The sequence below is a fragment of the Hermetia illucens genome, chromosome 2 (assembly GCF_905115235.1).
Source record: "Hermetia illucens chromosome 2, iHerIll2.2.curated.20191125, whole genome shotgun sequence".
In the NCBI taxonomy this organism is placed as follows: domain Eukaryota; kingdom Metazoa; phylum Arthropoda; class Insecta; order Diptera; family Stratiomyidae; genus Hermetia; species Hermetia illucens.
This window is the reverse complement of record NC_051850.1, coordinates 130,731,088-130,746,323: the sequence shown is the minus strand read 5'-3', so window position 1 is coordinate 130,746,323 and position 15,236 is coordinate 130,731,088. Positions and strand designations below refer to the sequence as shown.

The 15,236-nt window shown below is 42.5% G+C and overlaps 1 protein-coding gene across 3 annotated transcripts in view; it reads right to left on the bottom strand.

Annotated features, from left to right (window-relative positions):
* LOC119649701 (adenylate cyclase type 6) overlaps nucleotides 1–15,236 on the bottom strand; it is a 518,692-nt gene that overhangs the window by 129,393 nt on the left and 374,063 nt on the right. The window lies entirely within an intron of this gene.

The window sequence follows — 15,236 nt, the reverse complement described above, 5'->3', positions numbered from 1 at the left end:
GATCCAGGATTACACCCAAATATTTCACATTAGAGGAAAGAACCAATCTTTGTTCATTCAGCCGTATAAGAATAGGAAGTATAACTCAAATCTTTTTTTTCTTCAGCCTTTGTCCCTTTCAGAAGCGTTGTCGGCTTGTCTTGATCGGTTGCGTCATTTTGCAAATTGCAGATCAAATTTGCAGCGGCCTTTGGGAGACGTCAGTTTTAATTATTACATGAGGAGTTGAGATCCTCGGGCGCGTTATCAACGTTTTCTGTGTGGTTGGCGGCTGGTAGTAACATCAGTTTTCGCACTGTGTCCTTAAGCAAATGCAACAGTGTACTGTCTACTCTAAGAATTATTGTCCTTGTTCATGGACGGCCAGAAATACTTCGCAATGACTAATCGATTTTTTGGCCGAATGGATGTTTGCGTGCGGTAGATCGTTGAATACTTCCTAACGGAAATCTGTCGGAGTATATTGCCATTGTTCTTTGTCAAAGGTTTCCCAGTATTTAATATTTGTAATTGGTCCTGAGGAATTTCGCCGTTGTTTTACGCCTCCATAATTGCCGGATAATCATCTGCGGGGGGATCTTGACTTCTGTAACATGTGACAAAACGCCAACAACACGTGTTAAATGTTGGAAGTGAGCTATCTAGCTCAGGTACCGAATTTGTCGGGCAAAGTAAAGGTGTGGATTAACTTCCGTGAACATGGTAATCGCCTTCAAGGCCACACCGGACTTATTTTATTGTGAGATACGCGGGTAATATCTCGTACATGCTGGAGTTATATTAAGATTGAACCTCTCTGAAAAACAAGCTCAAGCGCAATGGCTATAAGATTTTGTTCATCTTTTGGTCAGCAGCGATATCTTAGACATCGACGAATGCGGTTAGGTGTGCTTACTGAGGGAATGCAAGAATTGTAGATTTCACCAGCTGTTTTTTGATAGACTCAAACGCCAGTAAAGGGTCCAAAGACCACGAAATCAGGCGCGAGTCCTTGCTTTTCGGCTTAGACAAGCAGACGTTAAGGATCGATTGACTGTGAGTGTCCTTAGGCAAGAAACGACGGCAGAAGTTTAACATGCCCAACAACTTTCTTAGATCTTTAACCGTTTTCGGAAATAGGAAGCTCGAAATCGCTTGCACTTTGACTGAGTCCGGTTTGTTGCCTTCAGTAATCAGGTGGCCGAGGAATTTCACCTGGGGCTGCAAGAATTTGAATTTCTCAGCGTGGCATACCACCGGTAGGCCTCCAGTTGACGTTGAAAAATGCACTCGAGATGCTCTAAATGTTCAGACTCAGTAGAAAACGCGACCAGAAAATCATCCAAAGAAATGAAACAAAAGTGGAAAACTCTTTCCGCCCATATGCGAGCTTCTGCGGTGGTAACGGACGTGCTCTAGTAGTGTTGATGTGGTGCTGAACATCAGGCTTATTGGGTTCAGAAATACTACGCTCGATGAAGTTGGGGTATTTGTGAAGAAGTGCGCTAATAAGTGTGTCGCAATGTCTTCAAAAACGATAGAAAGAGTGAGTGGGCGTTCACGATGAGATTTTTACTCTTGTTCTAAGGAAAGTTTCGGAGTCAATGAGGAGTTTGTTGTATGGATCCACTAGCAATCTATAGTGGCACAGGAAATCTGCGCCTAAGATGGGAATGCTGGTATCCATATGAAAATTAAGCGTTAAGAAAATGCTTGTCGCATTTCTAGACAGATCGACGATAAGTTTGCTACGGCGAGTTTTACTGTTGTGGTGTTAAATTATGATTCCAGGATGCAGGAAAAAACGAGTCTTCAGCCTCTGTATCGACAAGGTAGTGGCGGGGTGTACCCTCGCCAGAGCTATCAGCAAGTCCAGTTTTATGTAGAAAGAGTGCATTACCCCGTGGCACCAGCATGCTCTGGTTTTCGCGAGGGTTCTTACAAACTACTACCCGATCGCCCTTTTCGACAGGCGGGTCTAAACGGCGATCTATTTCTACTTTCAGAATGTAAAGCACCGACTATCTCTGTCAATTTAGGCTCTTAAGGCTGCCACCATCTGCTACAAGTGAGCCACCTGATTTGACGTGCCAACCTCTTTTAGGGGCAGTTCTCGAGCACCTTAGAGACAAGCTCAATTGTCTCACTGTCTAGCCCGACAAACGCATAATTGAATCGTGTGGCATCCATTGTGATGTAGGCAAAAGCGAATTGTGCTACGAGCTAGCGGACTGGAATTTTCTTGAGACGACAGAACTCCTTACGCTCTAATTTGTCAAGCTCAGATACGATGTACGTGGGAGGATGACGTGCTCGATGGTATTTACTATGCAACTGGTAATTTCAATAATTACATCCTAGGTAAGGAATGAAGTTTGCAACGAGACCAATTCAGTAGGCAATTTTACAGCACTTTGGTAATTTTGCTTCAACTTAGTGAACTGTTTAACACCACGGTCCAAACCAGCCAACTCGTAGGCATCGCTTTCGTCATTCGGGTCACCAGTGCTAGAGTATCATCATCATCATCAATGGTGCAACAACCGGTATCCGGTTTAGACCCGCCTTAGAAAGGAACTGTAGACATCGCAAGTTTGCGCCGAGGTCCACTAATTGGATATTTCTAAAAGCTGTCTACATCATGGCTTCCGTTATTATTCCATCACAGGTAGGGTTATCTTTTTCCACAATAGAGATTGTCCTTGCAGACTACCCGGGCTGGATCATCTTCATCCATCTGGATTAAACGACCCGCCCACCGCAACCCATTTAGATGAATTTTATCCATAAATAGGCGGTTGTGGTATCGCTCATAGAGTTCGTTGTTATGTAGGCTACGGAATGGTCCATCCTCATGTAGGGGGCCAAAAATTCTTCTTCCTCTCTTAAACACGGCCAAGAGTTCGCAATTTTTCTCGCTAACAACTGAGGAATACATGAGGACCGAGCAGAGCATTGTCTTCTACAGTAAAAGCTGTGACCTTATGGTGAGACGTTTCGAGCGAAGCCAAGTTCCTGGTTTCAGATAGTGTGAGATCGGCGTGTTTCGATGATACGACGCAGACAGGTATTGTCGAAGGCTTGGAGCTTTTGAGTAACAGTGGTGTTTACTTTCCATATGCTACGCCATGCCAGAAAGAACACTATCATAGAACAATCTCAACTCGATCTTGGTGATGTATTTCCAAATTCAAGACAGGCCAACGAAAGCGGAGATAGGGCTGTTAATGCGTCGGGCAACATTCAGTCCGGTGCTATCGCCGGTAGAAACCACGCTTCCTAGATACACAAATTGGTCGATGCATTCTAGGCTTTGCTCAATATTACAGATAGGGAGAATGCGATGACCCGTCAGGCTGAGAACCTTGCTTTTGTTGGTGTTACCTTCAATCCAACTTTACAATCCAGAGCCATTTGTTCGAGGTCTTTGACCCAATGAGAGAGTACACAGATGCCATCAGCGTAGTTGAGGTTTTTTTTGAGAAAAGCTGTCATAGTCGGTTCAATTCCTCGACGCCCTCCGGACAAGGCGGCATGAAAAATATCACCGAAAACAAGAAGAAATTATATCGGTGACAATAAGCAACCTTGGCGGACTTTGCTTTAGACCTCAAAGTCCTTCAAGATTTTACCTCCTGCTGCTCTCTGACGATCAAATTCTCGAGATGTCGCTTGATGTGTTCTAGGATTATTTCAGCTATTATTTTTGCGGCAGCGGGGAGCATGCAGATACCCCTCCAAGTGTCATACTGTTTGGAATCTTGACAATCATCTCTTCTTCAAGTTTCTCGGAAAACTCCCAGTTTTTACGATTGGAAGCTGCAGATCTGCAATAACTACAGATGCGGCACTAAGTAACCCTGCGGGGAGATTGCCAACCTAGCGCCTTTACTCCGTTCGAGTACATTGATGGCTGAAATGATTTCTCTTCGGCTCATAGGAACAGTCCCTATCTATCCACAAAAGTAGGAATTTCACCGGATGTGATACTGCTAAGAAACGTAGTGAAGTGCTCTTTCCACCTTCACAGGACCATCAAAAGATTTGCGACCACATGTAAGCTATTTCGTGGCGCGGTATACATTTTTGAAATCATTGCGAGCTGCGTCATCTTCCGCTTGACCAGCGCAATAGTAAATTCTCTCTTGTCACGATGTACACTACTCTGAACTTCTTAATAGTTATTTGACTTTCGTCGAAATGAAGTCCCGATGCCATATTTCTCTTTTCTTCAAATACTTTGCACTGTTGAATCGAACGACTCGCGGGGTCTCAGTAAAGCTGCCATCCAATTCAATAAAACCATTTCTTTTGTTTGATAGAGTTTTTTGGTTTAATTCTGCTTCTTTTTTCCTGTGGTCTTCAAGAGCAGAGGTACGTAGATGATTGCTGATCCAGACCGAGTCTCACCATTTTTCCACAAGAGAATAACTTCTCATCAACAAGGAATAAGGTACACTGTGCATTTTGAAGTGACAGCTAATTAAAAAAACAAGGTTTTTTACCTCAGTTTTCTATGTAAGCATCTCAAAACATCTCGATGTTCGGAAATCGACAGCATGTTCGGAAGGGATACCGGCATGTAGGTAGATGCGTAGAACTGTCGCGTCACGACATTTATTCGGGGAAAATACACTAACAATGAAGTATTTACCAGAAAATGACATCTTTATTGATGGCATGGATTTGAACTCTAGTTTTCAGGAAGATTTGAATCCCATCGGCAAACCTGTGAAACTTTGGCAGTTTTAAATGTTCACCTTTCTCGTCCTTCATTACACTTTCAGTATCAAGTAGACCACGAGAAACATCGATTTGAGGCATGTGACAAATATAAATAATGTAGTTCCAGAATGACCTCGCTGTAGACTTTGCTGAGAAAGATACCATCTAAGTCATCTTCTCACACCCCGCATTTGGAGATTAAATGTTTGAGGAAAATATACATTATCTATTCAAAACGCATCATACCAGAATACGTATTACATGAAAAACCATAACAAACTGTCCAGCTGAAGAAAGAGTTTTAGGAAGGAAATGACGAATATTGTCGAAAAGGATTCTTGGAAGCTACTTAACTATTAACAGGGCACAAAAAATTCGAAAACTTGCTTTGTCTTTACTTCGGATAACAGTCGTAAACGAAAGCTTCATCCGTATCTGAGTCGAAAGCAACTTATCTGTAGTGAGAAGATTTGGACTATTTTCTATCCTCTGCCTTCATCGGCCGCGATAAGCGGAAAATACTGCGGATAAACCTCTAATCCCGAACTGACAACGGAACCACTCTTCGAGTGGTTTATTTGAAGTTAAATTAATGCTTTGTTTAACTGTCTACTTAACTATTTGGGATATAATATAAATGGCTCCAAGGATTCAAAATTTATATTCCATTTAACTTATCTCCTTTTGAAAGGTGTGCATGTATTCGTATACATACAGATATCTACTTATACCTTACGATTTCAGTAATCTGTATTAAACTCAAAAAGAGGTAAAGCACAAGCGAGCAATCCAAAATTAAAACCCACTCGGCTGACATTTGAAATTCCTTTTGTACTTGGAAAATTCATTAAGCTGTAAACACAAGACCATGTCCTTGGCTTAATTCCACCGCATTTTAAATCTTTGCCAAGCGGTCGTTTCTTTCAGCTTCAAAGTAGCTCATTCTTTAGTTTTACTTTGAAACTAACAGAAAGGCTGTCACTTTGGCGCTGATTGTTTAATTTCTTGTAACCTTACCTGCGACTCATGGATTGAACTGCTTGGAAGGAGAAGTTTTAATTTCTCTCACGTTTATTGAATTGTTTGGATGAAAGGGTCGAAAAGTGGTATCGATGTTCCGATATTACGACTATATTGCCGACGAGCTTAATGGTTAAGAACTAAATAAAGGTTTTAGCTTTCTGAGAAAATCTAATAACTGAGTATACCTTGAAGTAATAAAAACTTGTTGTTTCTTTTTCGTTGGTGTGGGTATTTATTCTTGCAAATACCGATATTTCGGGAACCACTTGTTCCCTTCATCAGTGCAAACAAGTTTAAGAAACAACAAGTTTTTATTACTTCAATTAATTAATCGTTGGAAACACCGCATAATTTCACTCTGAATAAGTATACCTTATGCCTTTTAGTATAAACTAGGATAAATAAAATACCACCACTTGATAGAGCGATATTGGTGTCCAGTTCATACAGAACAACATGGATATATCGTGTTTATGTATATAGTGACCACTGCGTGCATTTTTTTTCAATAGAGCACCAACCAAGTGGTATGTTTTAACTATCATTTTGATATTATTATAAATACATTATCAAGGAATTAAAGTTAAATTCATTCCCTTCGAAAATGCGATCGCTCTTGGACAATGTGGCGGGTAACAGTCAAAGTGTAGTGAAGGTTACTTAGGGAAGCTCTGGGGACAGCTATAGCCGAGAACGTGCGAGGAGAACCAATTATAAACAAAATGCTACACATCTAGACTGGGGAGTCGAAAAACACCTCCCCCAATCCAGAGTGTCATACAAACCGTGCCCATTAGATAGTTTGCAGTCGGGGGGAACTGACGGCATTCGAACGGAGATACCTGGTCGCCTTAGTGAGTAAGTTAGTCCTTATCGTGCTACGGGGGGCTATGGCACGGCGCATCTCCTAAACTCCATACTAGTAGGAATCAAATGAGTACCGTAATAAAATAAAAAAAAATACAGCCAATAAAGCCGGACCCCGTACTGCACACAAACTGGCTAGCCAGGCAAACGCACATCTCCGAAATACTGAGAGCCAGGTGATTACACCCAAGAAGGGAGAACTTGGTATACTGTGAGGACAACAACCAACAAACACCACTGCTCAAAAAGCGGCGACTAGCAAAAGCACGTTTGAGATAAATATATCAGACGTCAGGAAGGAGACAGGTCTCAGTGGAACAGGTGCTAAATGGTACTTGCGCTATTTGAAGGAAGGCCTATTACCAAAAGAGGCCCTTAAGAAGGCTTAGGATAGAACTATGTTTATCGGAGCCAAAAAAGCGGGGAACGGCAGAGATTTGCCCGCATGAAGGAAATGCTCCGAAAAAATCCAAACATGAACTCAAGCGGGCAGGAAACCCGGGCAGGTCAAAGGTGAAGACAGGAATCAGGAAGCCCGCCATTAACTATGCTAGTGCGGTCAAGGGCTGGCCCTTGGCTGGCCATACTTCCAAAAATGTGTCCCAAGCAAATACTCGCTCGTGAGCAGCAGGAACTCATCGAAGACTTTTCGCCAAGCAGATGTGCAAGGGATGGACATGGATGGAAACTTGTGTTCACCGGGATACACTTTCGACCAGGTCATATACTGGTGGACGCGCAACGGAATACACTGCAGAGTGGCTTAGGACCATAGTTCCTAATTGCCAGGCTGGGAAGGAGCAAAACTGTCAACATGTGCTGGACGGAAGATTTCGCGGACCTCCTAATCGCTCAGAATGAGAACCTCCATTCGCGATTCTGGAGAGTGTTAAGAAGCAAGGTGAAGGGCAAGGGTAAAATACTCATGATCGGGGTACAAGACGGATCCCTGGAAGCAATCACACATCCAAGTTGCCATATCAACTATCGATTTGGCAACATACCTGTTTTTCATAGTTTCTGACTGGAGAACTTGTGGCTATCCAAGTCTCACTGGAAGCCGGGAGGAGCACTCGAGAAGCAGTCGTGGCATCGGGATATGGCATCCGGGTTCTACCGGGACAAGTCGCTAAACTAGTCAGGCACTGTGTGAAGAGGGCGTTACCACTTCTCCTCGGCTGCGATGCCAACGCCCATCACGAAATCTGGGGAAGCAGTGACACCAATCGAAGACGTGAGTACCTTCTTGAATTTATTCTTACCAATAAGTTAGAAATGTATAACAACATTTGTGACCAGCACTAAACAAGGGGTACTAGACATAACTCTAGGAAATACTCTAATTAACGGGCTGGTCAGAAATTGGAGGGAGCCTGATGAGCCCTTTTTGTCTGATCACAGAATAACCAGATTCGACATTGAGGGCATCTCCGAAATAAAAAGAATAATAAGGAATCCTACGAGAATGGATTGGGATTCCTATGTAACGCACCTGACCGGGGTGGTTCACTTTCAATGGGGCGGTGGCATAAGGAACGAGCTCGAACTAGAAACAGCAGTGATGGGAAACCCTACCACATTCGTCATTGACGCATATGAAGCCAACTGTCCGGTTAAGATAGATAAATCATCAAGGGATGGACCCTGGTGGAACAGGAACCTAGCCAGAATGAGAGCAGAAGTATGAAAACCGGGTAAAACAAAGAAAAATGCACTGACTGCGTATAGCAACGTGATGTGGGAAACAAAACGGAGCAGCTTCTGGAAATTCTGTGAAGAAATTGGAGACTTCCGATATAGTGGAAAAGGATATTTTCTGTGAGCAATTACAAGCAGGTCAGGAGAAGATTCCTAAAGATGAGATTGTGATCTTGATAGATGATCTAAATGCCAAAGTGGGCTTTGAAAACACCTTGCCCGACATGTGGTGGAGAAAGAAGGTGTTGGCGGACGTAACGATAATGGTGGGAAATTTGTGGATTTCTGGAGATTCCACTGCTTTCTCACCGGTGGCACATTATTCGAGCACAGAACCTACCATATGTTCAATTGGGTTTCAACTGATCGAAATCGTACGAACAATCAAATTGACCACTATGAGATTAGCACTAGATCTAGGAGTTGTCTTCTGGATATGTGTAACAAGAGAAGCACTGACATCGGCCTCAAAAGGGATCACCATCTGATGGTCCCTTACCTTGGTTTCTGTGTAGCGTCCGCCACTTCTGGAAGGTTTGAAGAGCTGCGACCACATAATTACAACAATGACTGTCGGGGTTACTCCATTATGCCAAATACTACGTATTTTTTCTTGGTGACAGGTGTCGCGACGGCCGACCAAGAAAATGCATCGAATATCGTTAAAAATAAACTGATCGCGTTGAGTCATAAGCCATAGATATTTCGTTGGATTACTAGCGTAACATATGTTGATTACATCCGAAATGAGGATATCCGTAATTGATGTGAGGTTCCACTGATTCTGAAAACATTGCGAGAGTGGCGTCTTCGATGGTATGGACTTGTAATTTACGCTTACGAGAATTCACTTTCCAAGCCAATTGTAAGCGACCAAAAAGACCGACCGAAACACCGGTGAGTTGATACGTTGGATGGTGATTTGAAAGCCTCGCGACTGCACCCAGATTAGACCTTTGATGAACAAAATTGTTCAACCGATCGCGACGTGCCGATTACGCTTTTGGACGCTAGAGAAAAAGAGGTAGACTTGCTAGTACTTGTTAAATCTCTCCACATCTGCCATGTCAACCACAAATTGAATGCATAAGTTGCCAAAGCGGGGGAATGTGATTTTACAGCAACCATTTTCTTATCATCATCATCATCAACGGCGCAACAACCGGTATCCGCTCTAGGCCTGCCTTAATAAGGAACTCCAGACATCCCGGTTTTGCGCCGAGGTCCACCGATTCGATATCCCTAAAAGCTGTCTGGCGTCCTGACCCACGCCATCGCTCCATCTTAGGCAGGGTCTGCCTCGTCTTCTTCTCCTACCATAGATATTGCCCTTATAGACTTTTCGGGTGGGATCATCCTCATCCATACGGATTAAGTGACCCGCCCACCGTAACCTATTGAGCCGGATTTTATCCACAACCGGACGGTCATGGTATCGCTCATAGATTTCGTCATTGTGTAGGCTACGGAATCGTCCATCTCCATGTAGGGGGCCAAAAATTCTTCGGAGGATTCTTCTCTCGAACGCGGCCAAGAGTTCGTAATTTTTCTTGCTAAGAACCCAAGTTTCCGAGGAATACATGAGGACTGGCAAGATCATAGTCTTGTACAGTAAGAGCTTTGACCCTATGGTGAGACGTTTCGAGCGGAACAGTCTTTGTAAGCTGAAATAGGCTCTGTTGGCTGACAACAACCGTGCGCGGATTTCATCATCGTAGCTGTTATCACTTGTGATTTTCGACCCTAGATAGGAGAAATTGTCAACGGTCTCAAAGTTGTATTCTCCTATCCTTATTCTTCTTCGTGTTTGACTAGTGCGGTTTGATGTTGTTGGTTGATTCGTCTTCGGTGCTGACGTTGCCACCATATATTTTGTCTTGCCTTCATTGATGTGCAGCCCAAGACCTCGCGCCAATCGCCGCCTGCTCGATCTGGATGAAGGCAGTTTGTACGTCTCGGGTCGTTCTTCCCATGATGTCGATATCGTCAGCATAGGCCAGTAGTTGAGTGGACTTGAAGAGGATCGTACCTCTTGCATTTACATCAGCATCACGGATCATTTTCTCGAGGGCCAGGCTAAAGAGGACGCATGATAGCGCATCCCCTTGTCATAGACCGTTGTTGATGTCGAATGGTCTCGAGAGTGATCCTGCTGCTTTTATCTGGCCTCGCACATTGGTCAGGGTCAGCCTAGTCAGTCTTATTAATTTCGTCGGGATACCGAATTCTCTCATTGCCGTGTACAGTTTTACCCTGGCTATGCTATCATAGGCGGCTTTAAAGTCGATGAATAGATGGTGCAATTGTTGTCCATATTCCAACAGTTCTTCCATCGCTTGCCGCAGAGAGAAAATCTGATCTGTTGCTGATTTGCCTGGAGTGAAGCCTCTTTCGTATGGGCCAATGATGTTCTGGGCGTATGGGGCTATCCGGCCTAGCAAGATAGTGGAGAATATCTTATAGATGGTACTCAGCAACGTGATACCTCTATAATTGCTGCACTATGTGATATCTCCCTTTTTATGTATGAGACAGATAATACCTCGTTGCCAATCGTCAGGCATTGATTCGCTGTCCCATACCTTGAGCACAAGTTGATGAACCACTTGGTGTAACTGGTCGCCTCCATATTTAACCAGTTCGGTATCATCTCTATGTAATCGAGAAAGGCGATGAGACCCAAGGCAGGAAGGGACCGATTTAAAGTGGATTTTGCCACGGAGCCTCAGGAGAATTTCTGGAGAATGTGTTGTCGGTCCAGTTATTTGCGGGTCGCCCCCTTGTCGGAGTTGCGCCCATATGGCAAACAGAAGTCCTTATGGATCCGCACTATATAACTGGTGCGCCGTACCCCTTAGTTGCAGAAGAGTGTTAGAGCGGCTTTGCATCCACTGGTATGAATGCTTAACCTGCACTCAGTGTAAGCCAATATTGCCGTGTTAGTCACGCGGGACCCTGTTTGCCGTCTCAAAATCAGTCCGTGCCCTAATAGGATAGTGGAATTATGCCTACACCACAGCTACTTACGCTCAACCCCCAGGAGTAGCAGCACTAATGTTTGTTGCTTTTGGCACCAGACCTTTGAATTTATTTCAGAGAGCTGAATTCGTTGCATTTTTTTTTGGAGAGCTCTTTCAAGTTTCTCCGTTTTACCAGTGAGGATAAGAATATTTTTCTTGCAAACGTGAATTTTAGTGACTTGAAGTAATTTACTTAAATTTTGGTGTCGTCCTTGCGTCAAAAAATCTTGCTGATTTCTCGGAGGGACTGAGGCTTCGAACTGTTGCGTTGATTGAAGACCGCAATTTTGGCACATGCATGTTTACGTCTAAACACTATACGCAAAGGAAAGTATACATATTGTTAATTCCATTGTTTACGTTTCCGATTGGATAAAATGGAGCCAGAACTGGGCTTTGTACAGCGACTATTAAATATGACCTCACGCTTGAGCAGTACTGGGTTGAGTTGCTTCTAGAATTTTTTTTTTGCCGCTAGGTTCCATTAAAAGAGTCAGTTAATTTTAGAAAATGTATTTTTATAAAGAATATCAGAATGTTGTTCAAATTCCGTTTCCTAGGATCCATGGGCATGTAAGATGCTAAAATTAAATGTATTATGAGAGAAATGCTGCTTATTTCTTTGTCTACTCTGGATAGCCAATCGGGATTCCGTTTCTTGTAGATATAAGATAATTTCTGGATTGCAAATGTCAACACCCGACTTTTTTCAAGAACAATTTTAATTTTTACTTTACGGCAAATTACTGGCTATTTGAGTGCAGCCGATATAAATATTCTCTTTATTGCACACTATTATGTAAGCTAAACTACTTTCTGCCTGCATTTTGGGTAGTAAGCCTCAACGCTATACACATAATTACTGTAAATAGATGGCAAGAGCTCAAAATAAAACATTTTTCGCGGTTTGGGAGGCACATCTTTAAAATTTAACAAACAAGTCAGGAAACCGGAAGCTGGACCCTTCAGGTATGAAAGATTTTGTGTGTTTCTTATATAAAGACATTTGAGTGTGCATTTGCCCCATTAGTACGTAGTACGTAATATATGCATTCATTATGTGGGAATATCCACTTTCGGGTGATATTGACATTCATAGCTTGAATTTGCAAAGAAGCGACAACTTTGACTTATTATAACTTTGTTAGTAATAGTGTGACTTCCCCTAAACTTGCTGGGATCATACTCTATGTTGTAGCCCTCATTACTACAAAATTTCATGCAAGGTACTAGGATGAGCTTGAGGGGGTTTTGCCGTCAATTATTAAAAATTATACTGTTATTGACTTTATTTGAACAGATATGGAAGGTATTTCGGAACCTAGGCAGCAAAGTTGTATTCTCCTATCCTTATTCTTCTTCGTGTTTGACTAGTGCGGTTTGATGTTGTTGGTTGATTCGTCTTCGGTGCTGACGTTGCCACCATATATTTTGTGCAGCCCAAGATCTCGCGCCAATCGCCGCTTGCTCGATCTGGATGAAGGCAGTTTGAACATCTCGGGTCGTTCTTCCCATGATGTCGATATCGTCAGCATAGGCCAGTAGTTGGGTGGACTTGAAGAGGATCGTACCTCTTGCATTTACCTCGGCATCACGGATCACTTTCTCGAGGGACGCATGATAGCGCATCCGCTTGTCGTAGACCGTTGTTGATGTCGAATGGTCTTGAGAGTGATCCTGCTGCTTTTATCTGGCCTCGCACATTGGTCAGGGTCAGCCTAGTCAGTCCTATTAATTTCGTCGGGATACCGAATTCTCTCATTGCCGTGTACAGTTTTACCCTGGCTATGCTATCATAGGCGGCTTTAAAGTCGATGAATAGATGGTGCAATTGTTGTCCATATTCCAACAGTTTTTCCATCGCTTGCCGCAGAGAGAAAATCTGATCTGTTGCTGATTTGCCTGGAGTGAAGCCTCTTTCGTATGGGCCAATGATGTTCTGGACGTATGGGGCTATCCGCCTGGCAAGATAGTGGAGAATAGGCAGAATCTTGATTTTTTTCAGATTTTTCGGTTAAGTAGTTTCTGAGAATGGGTCCGTTAGAGAAATCATTACTTTCCACCCTCCCACTCTTCGCCTTTCCGGCAAATGTCAAAACTAGGACCGGCTTCGAAAAATACTAATCAAGGCCTTTCATTTGATACTCCACATGACTATATTTGGCGAAAAAAAAAATGTACACCCTCTTTCGCATGTATGGAGACGCCGCCCCTTAAATTCGAGGTAAAGGGATGTAATTCACTGCATGCGTGAGCGTTCACAGTTCTCATCTTTATATCAAATTTGGTGTCACTCGCTACAATCATCTCCGAGAAAAATGCATGTGGCGGATAAACACACTGACAGACAGACAGTGTGGACGGACAGACAGACAAACAGGCAGTAAACCGATTTTAATAAGGTAAAACCATAAAACCTTAAAAAGAACTAGTGAGAATAAGTAGTTGAATAATTTCAATTCTTTGGAATCGAAGGAACACTTGTTTTAATTTAGGTGTCCTCTGTATACGATATATCCAGAAGACTTCTTTGGCGTTCGCAATCAGATAAACAGAAATGTTGAAACCAGAAAATAAAATTAACCGACTAGGACCTATCTATCTATCTATCTATCTATCGCACTTAAAAGGAAGTTCTAACGAAAGGTGCAAATCCTTCAATGAACTGAAAAGGCTGCAAGGAGTTGCAGTTTGAACTATGTCTCTTTTAATCCTCTAAAATGGCTGATTGCTCTATATCCACACTTTTCTTCAATTCGAATCTTGAATTTTCTTAGGAACATCTTACACATTCGACCAGAGACAGAAAGTTGGGTAGGGATTCAAGAACAATTAAATCTTATCAAGCAATTATATGTAGTAACCTACGGTAAAATAATCCAATTTGAACCTATGTAAGCTCAGAAGTTTGTTGTATTTTATTTCAAAACATTTATCGCTAGGGTCTGGTCAGCGTTATGTTAATTCGGGATTGTTACCCTGGTTTGGTTCAGGTACTCATCGATAACCGAATCAACTGATATTCGGTATCCTCCCTGTATTACAAATCGCTCTGCTGCCGAGGAGATCTAAACCACTATCCCCTTTACAGAGGTCGGGATTGGGAAATGTTGCAGCCTCTGGACTGGTCCTATGAAGTTAGAGGGAGCATTAAATATCTTCTAGAGGATGAACGAGCTAATTTCACGCTCTCTTAAAGAAGACTTCTTCATACGAACCCGGCTTCAAGACGGACTTTATACTTAAGAATAGTAATACTATACAACCTTTGGGCGATCCATCTGTCGCCCATTTTGGGAGAGCATGAGAGGTGAATCTCTATCGCACAAAGGCTAAAGATTCCTGAATATGATAAATAGAAGTTTACCTTGAAATTTTCATATAGTAACGTCTCCATTTCTTTACAGATCCGATTAGTATTATCGTAACTTTTCAAAATTATTCACTTATCACATATGTTGAAATGTTTTCGTCGGAAAGTCTTCTTTACTTTGTTGGAAAATGTGTTCATAATCGTATTATTAAAATTTTCCCAGCCCTATTCCCACCATTAACCTTCACTCCATACAAAACATTTTGTATCGTCGAAAGGCTTTAACGTTCAATTAACCCTCGATAAGTGGGAAACTGGAGGATGACTATACTCTTCAATGTAATCAATGGCAAAAGTTTTCACCAAACAGAAGATTAGCAAAGTTTTGCTTTCCAATTTCCAAGATTACACGCAACCGTAACAAACATGAATGAGAACGGGAAGAATTCAGACGCTCAGGAGCAGACTGAAACCACTTACTATAATACGATTTCGTGCCCTATCGACTCGTTTAGAGACTGAAGAACGCCAACTGGGAAGATGTAGATAATTGAGATCCGGGACACTTGCCTCGCAACACTTGGTAATTTAATTAGAGTTTATAAGTGAAT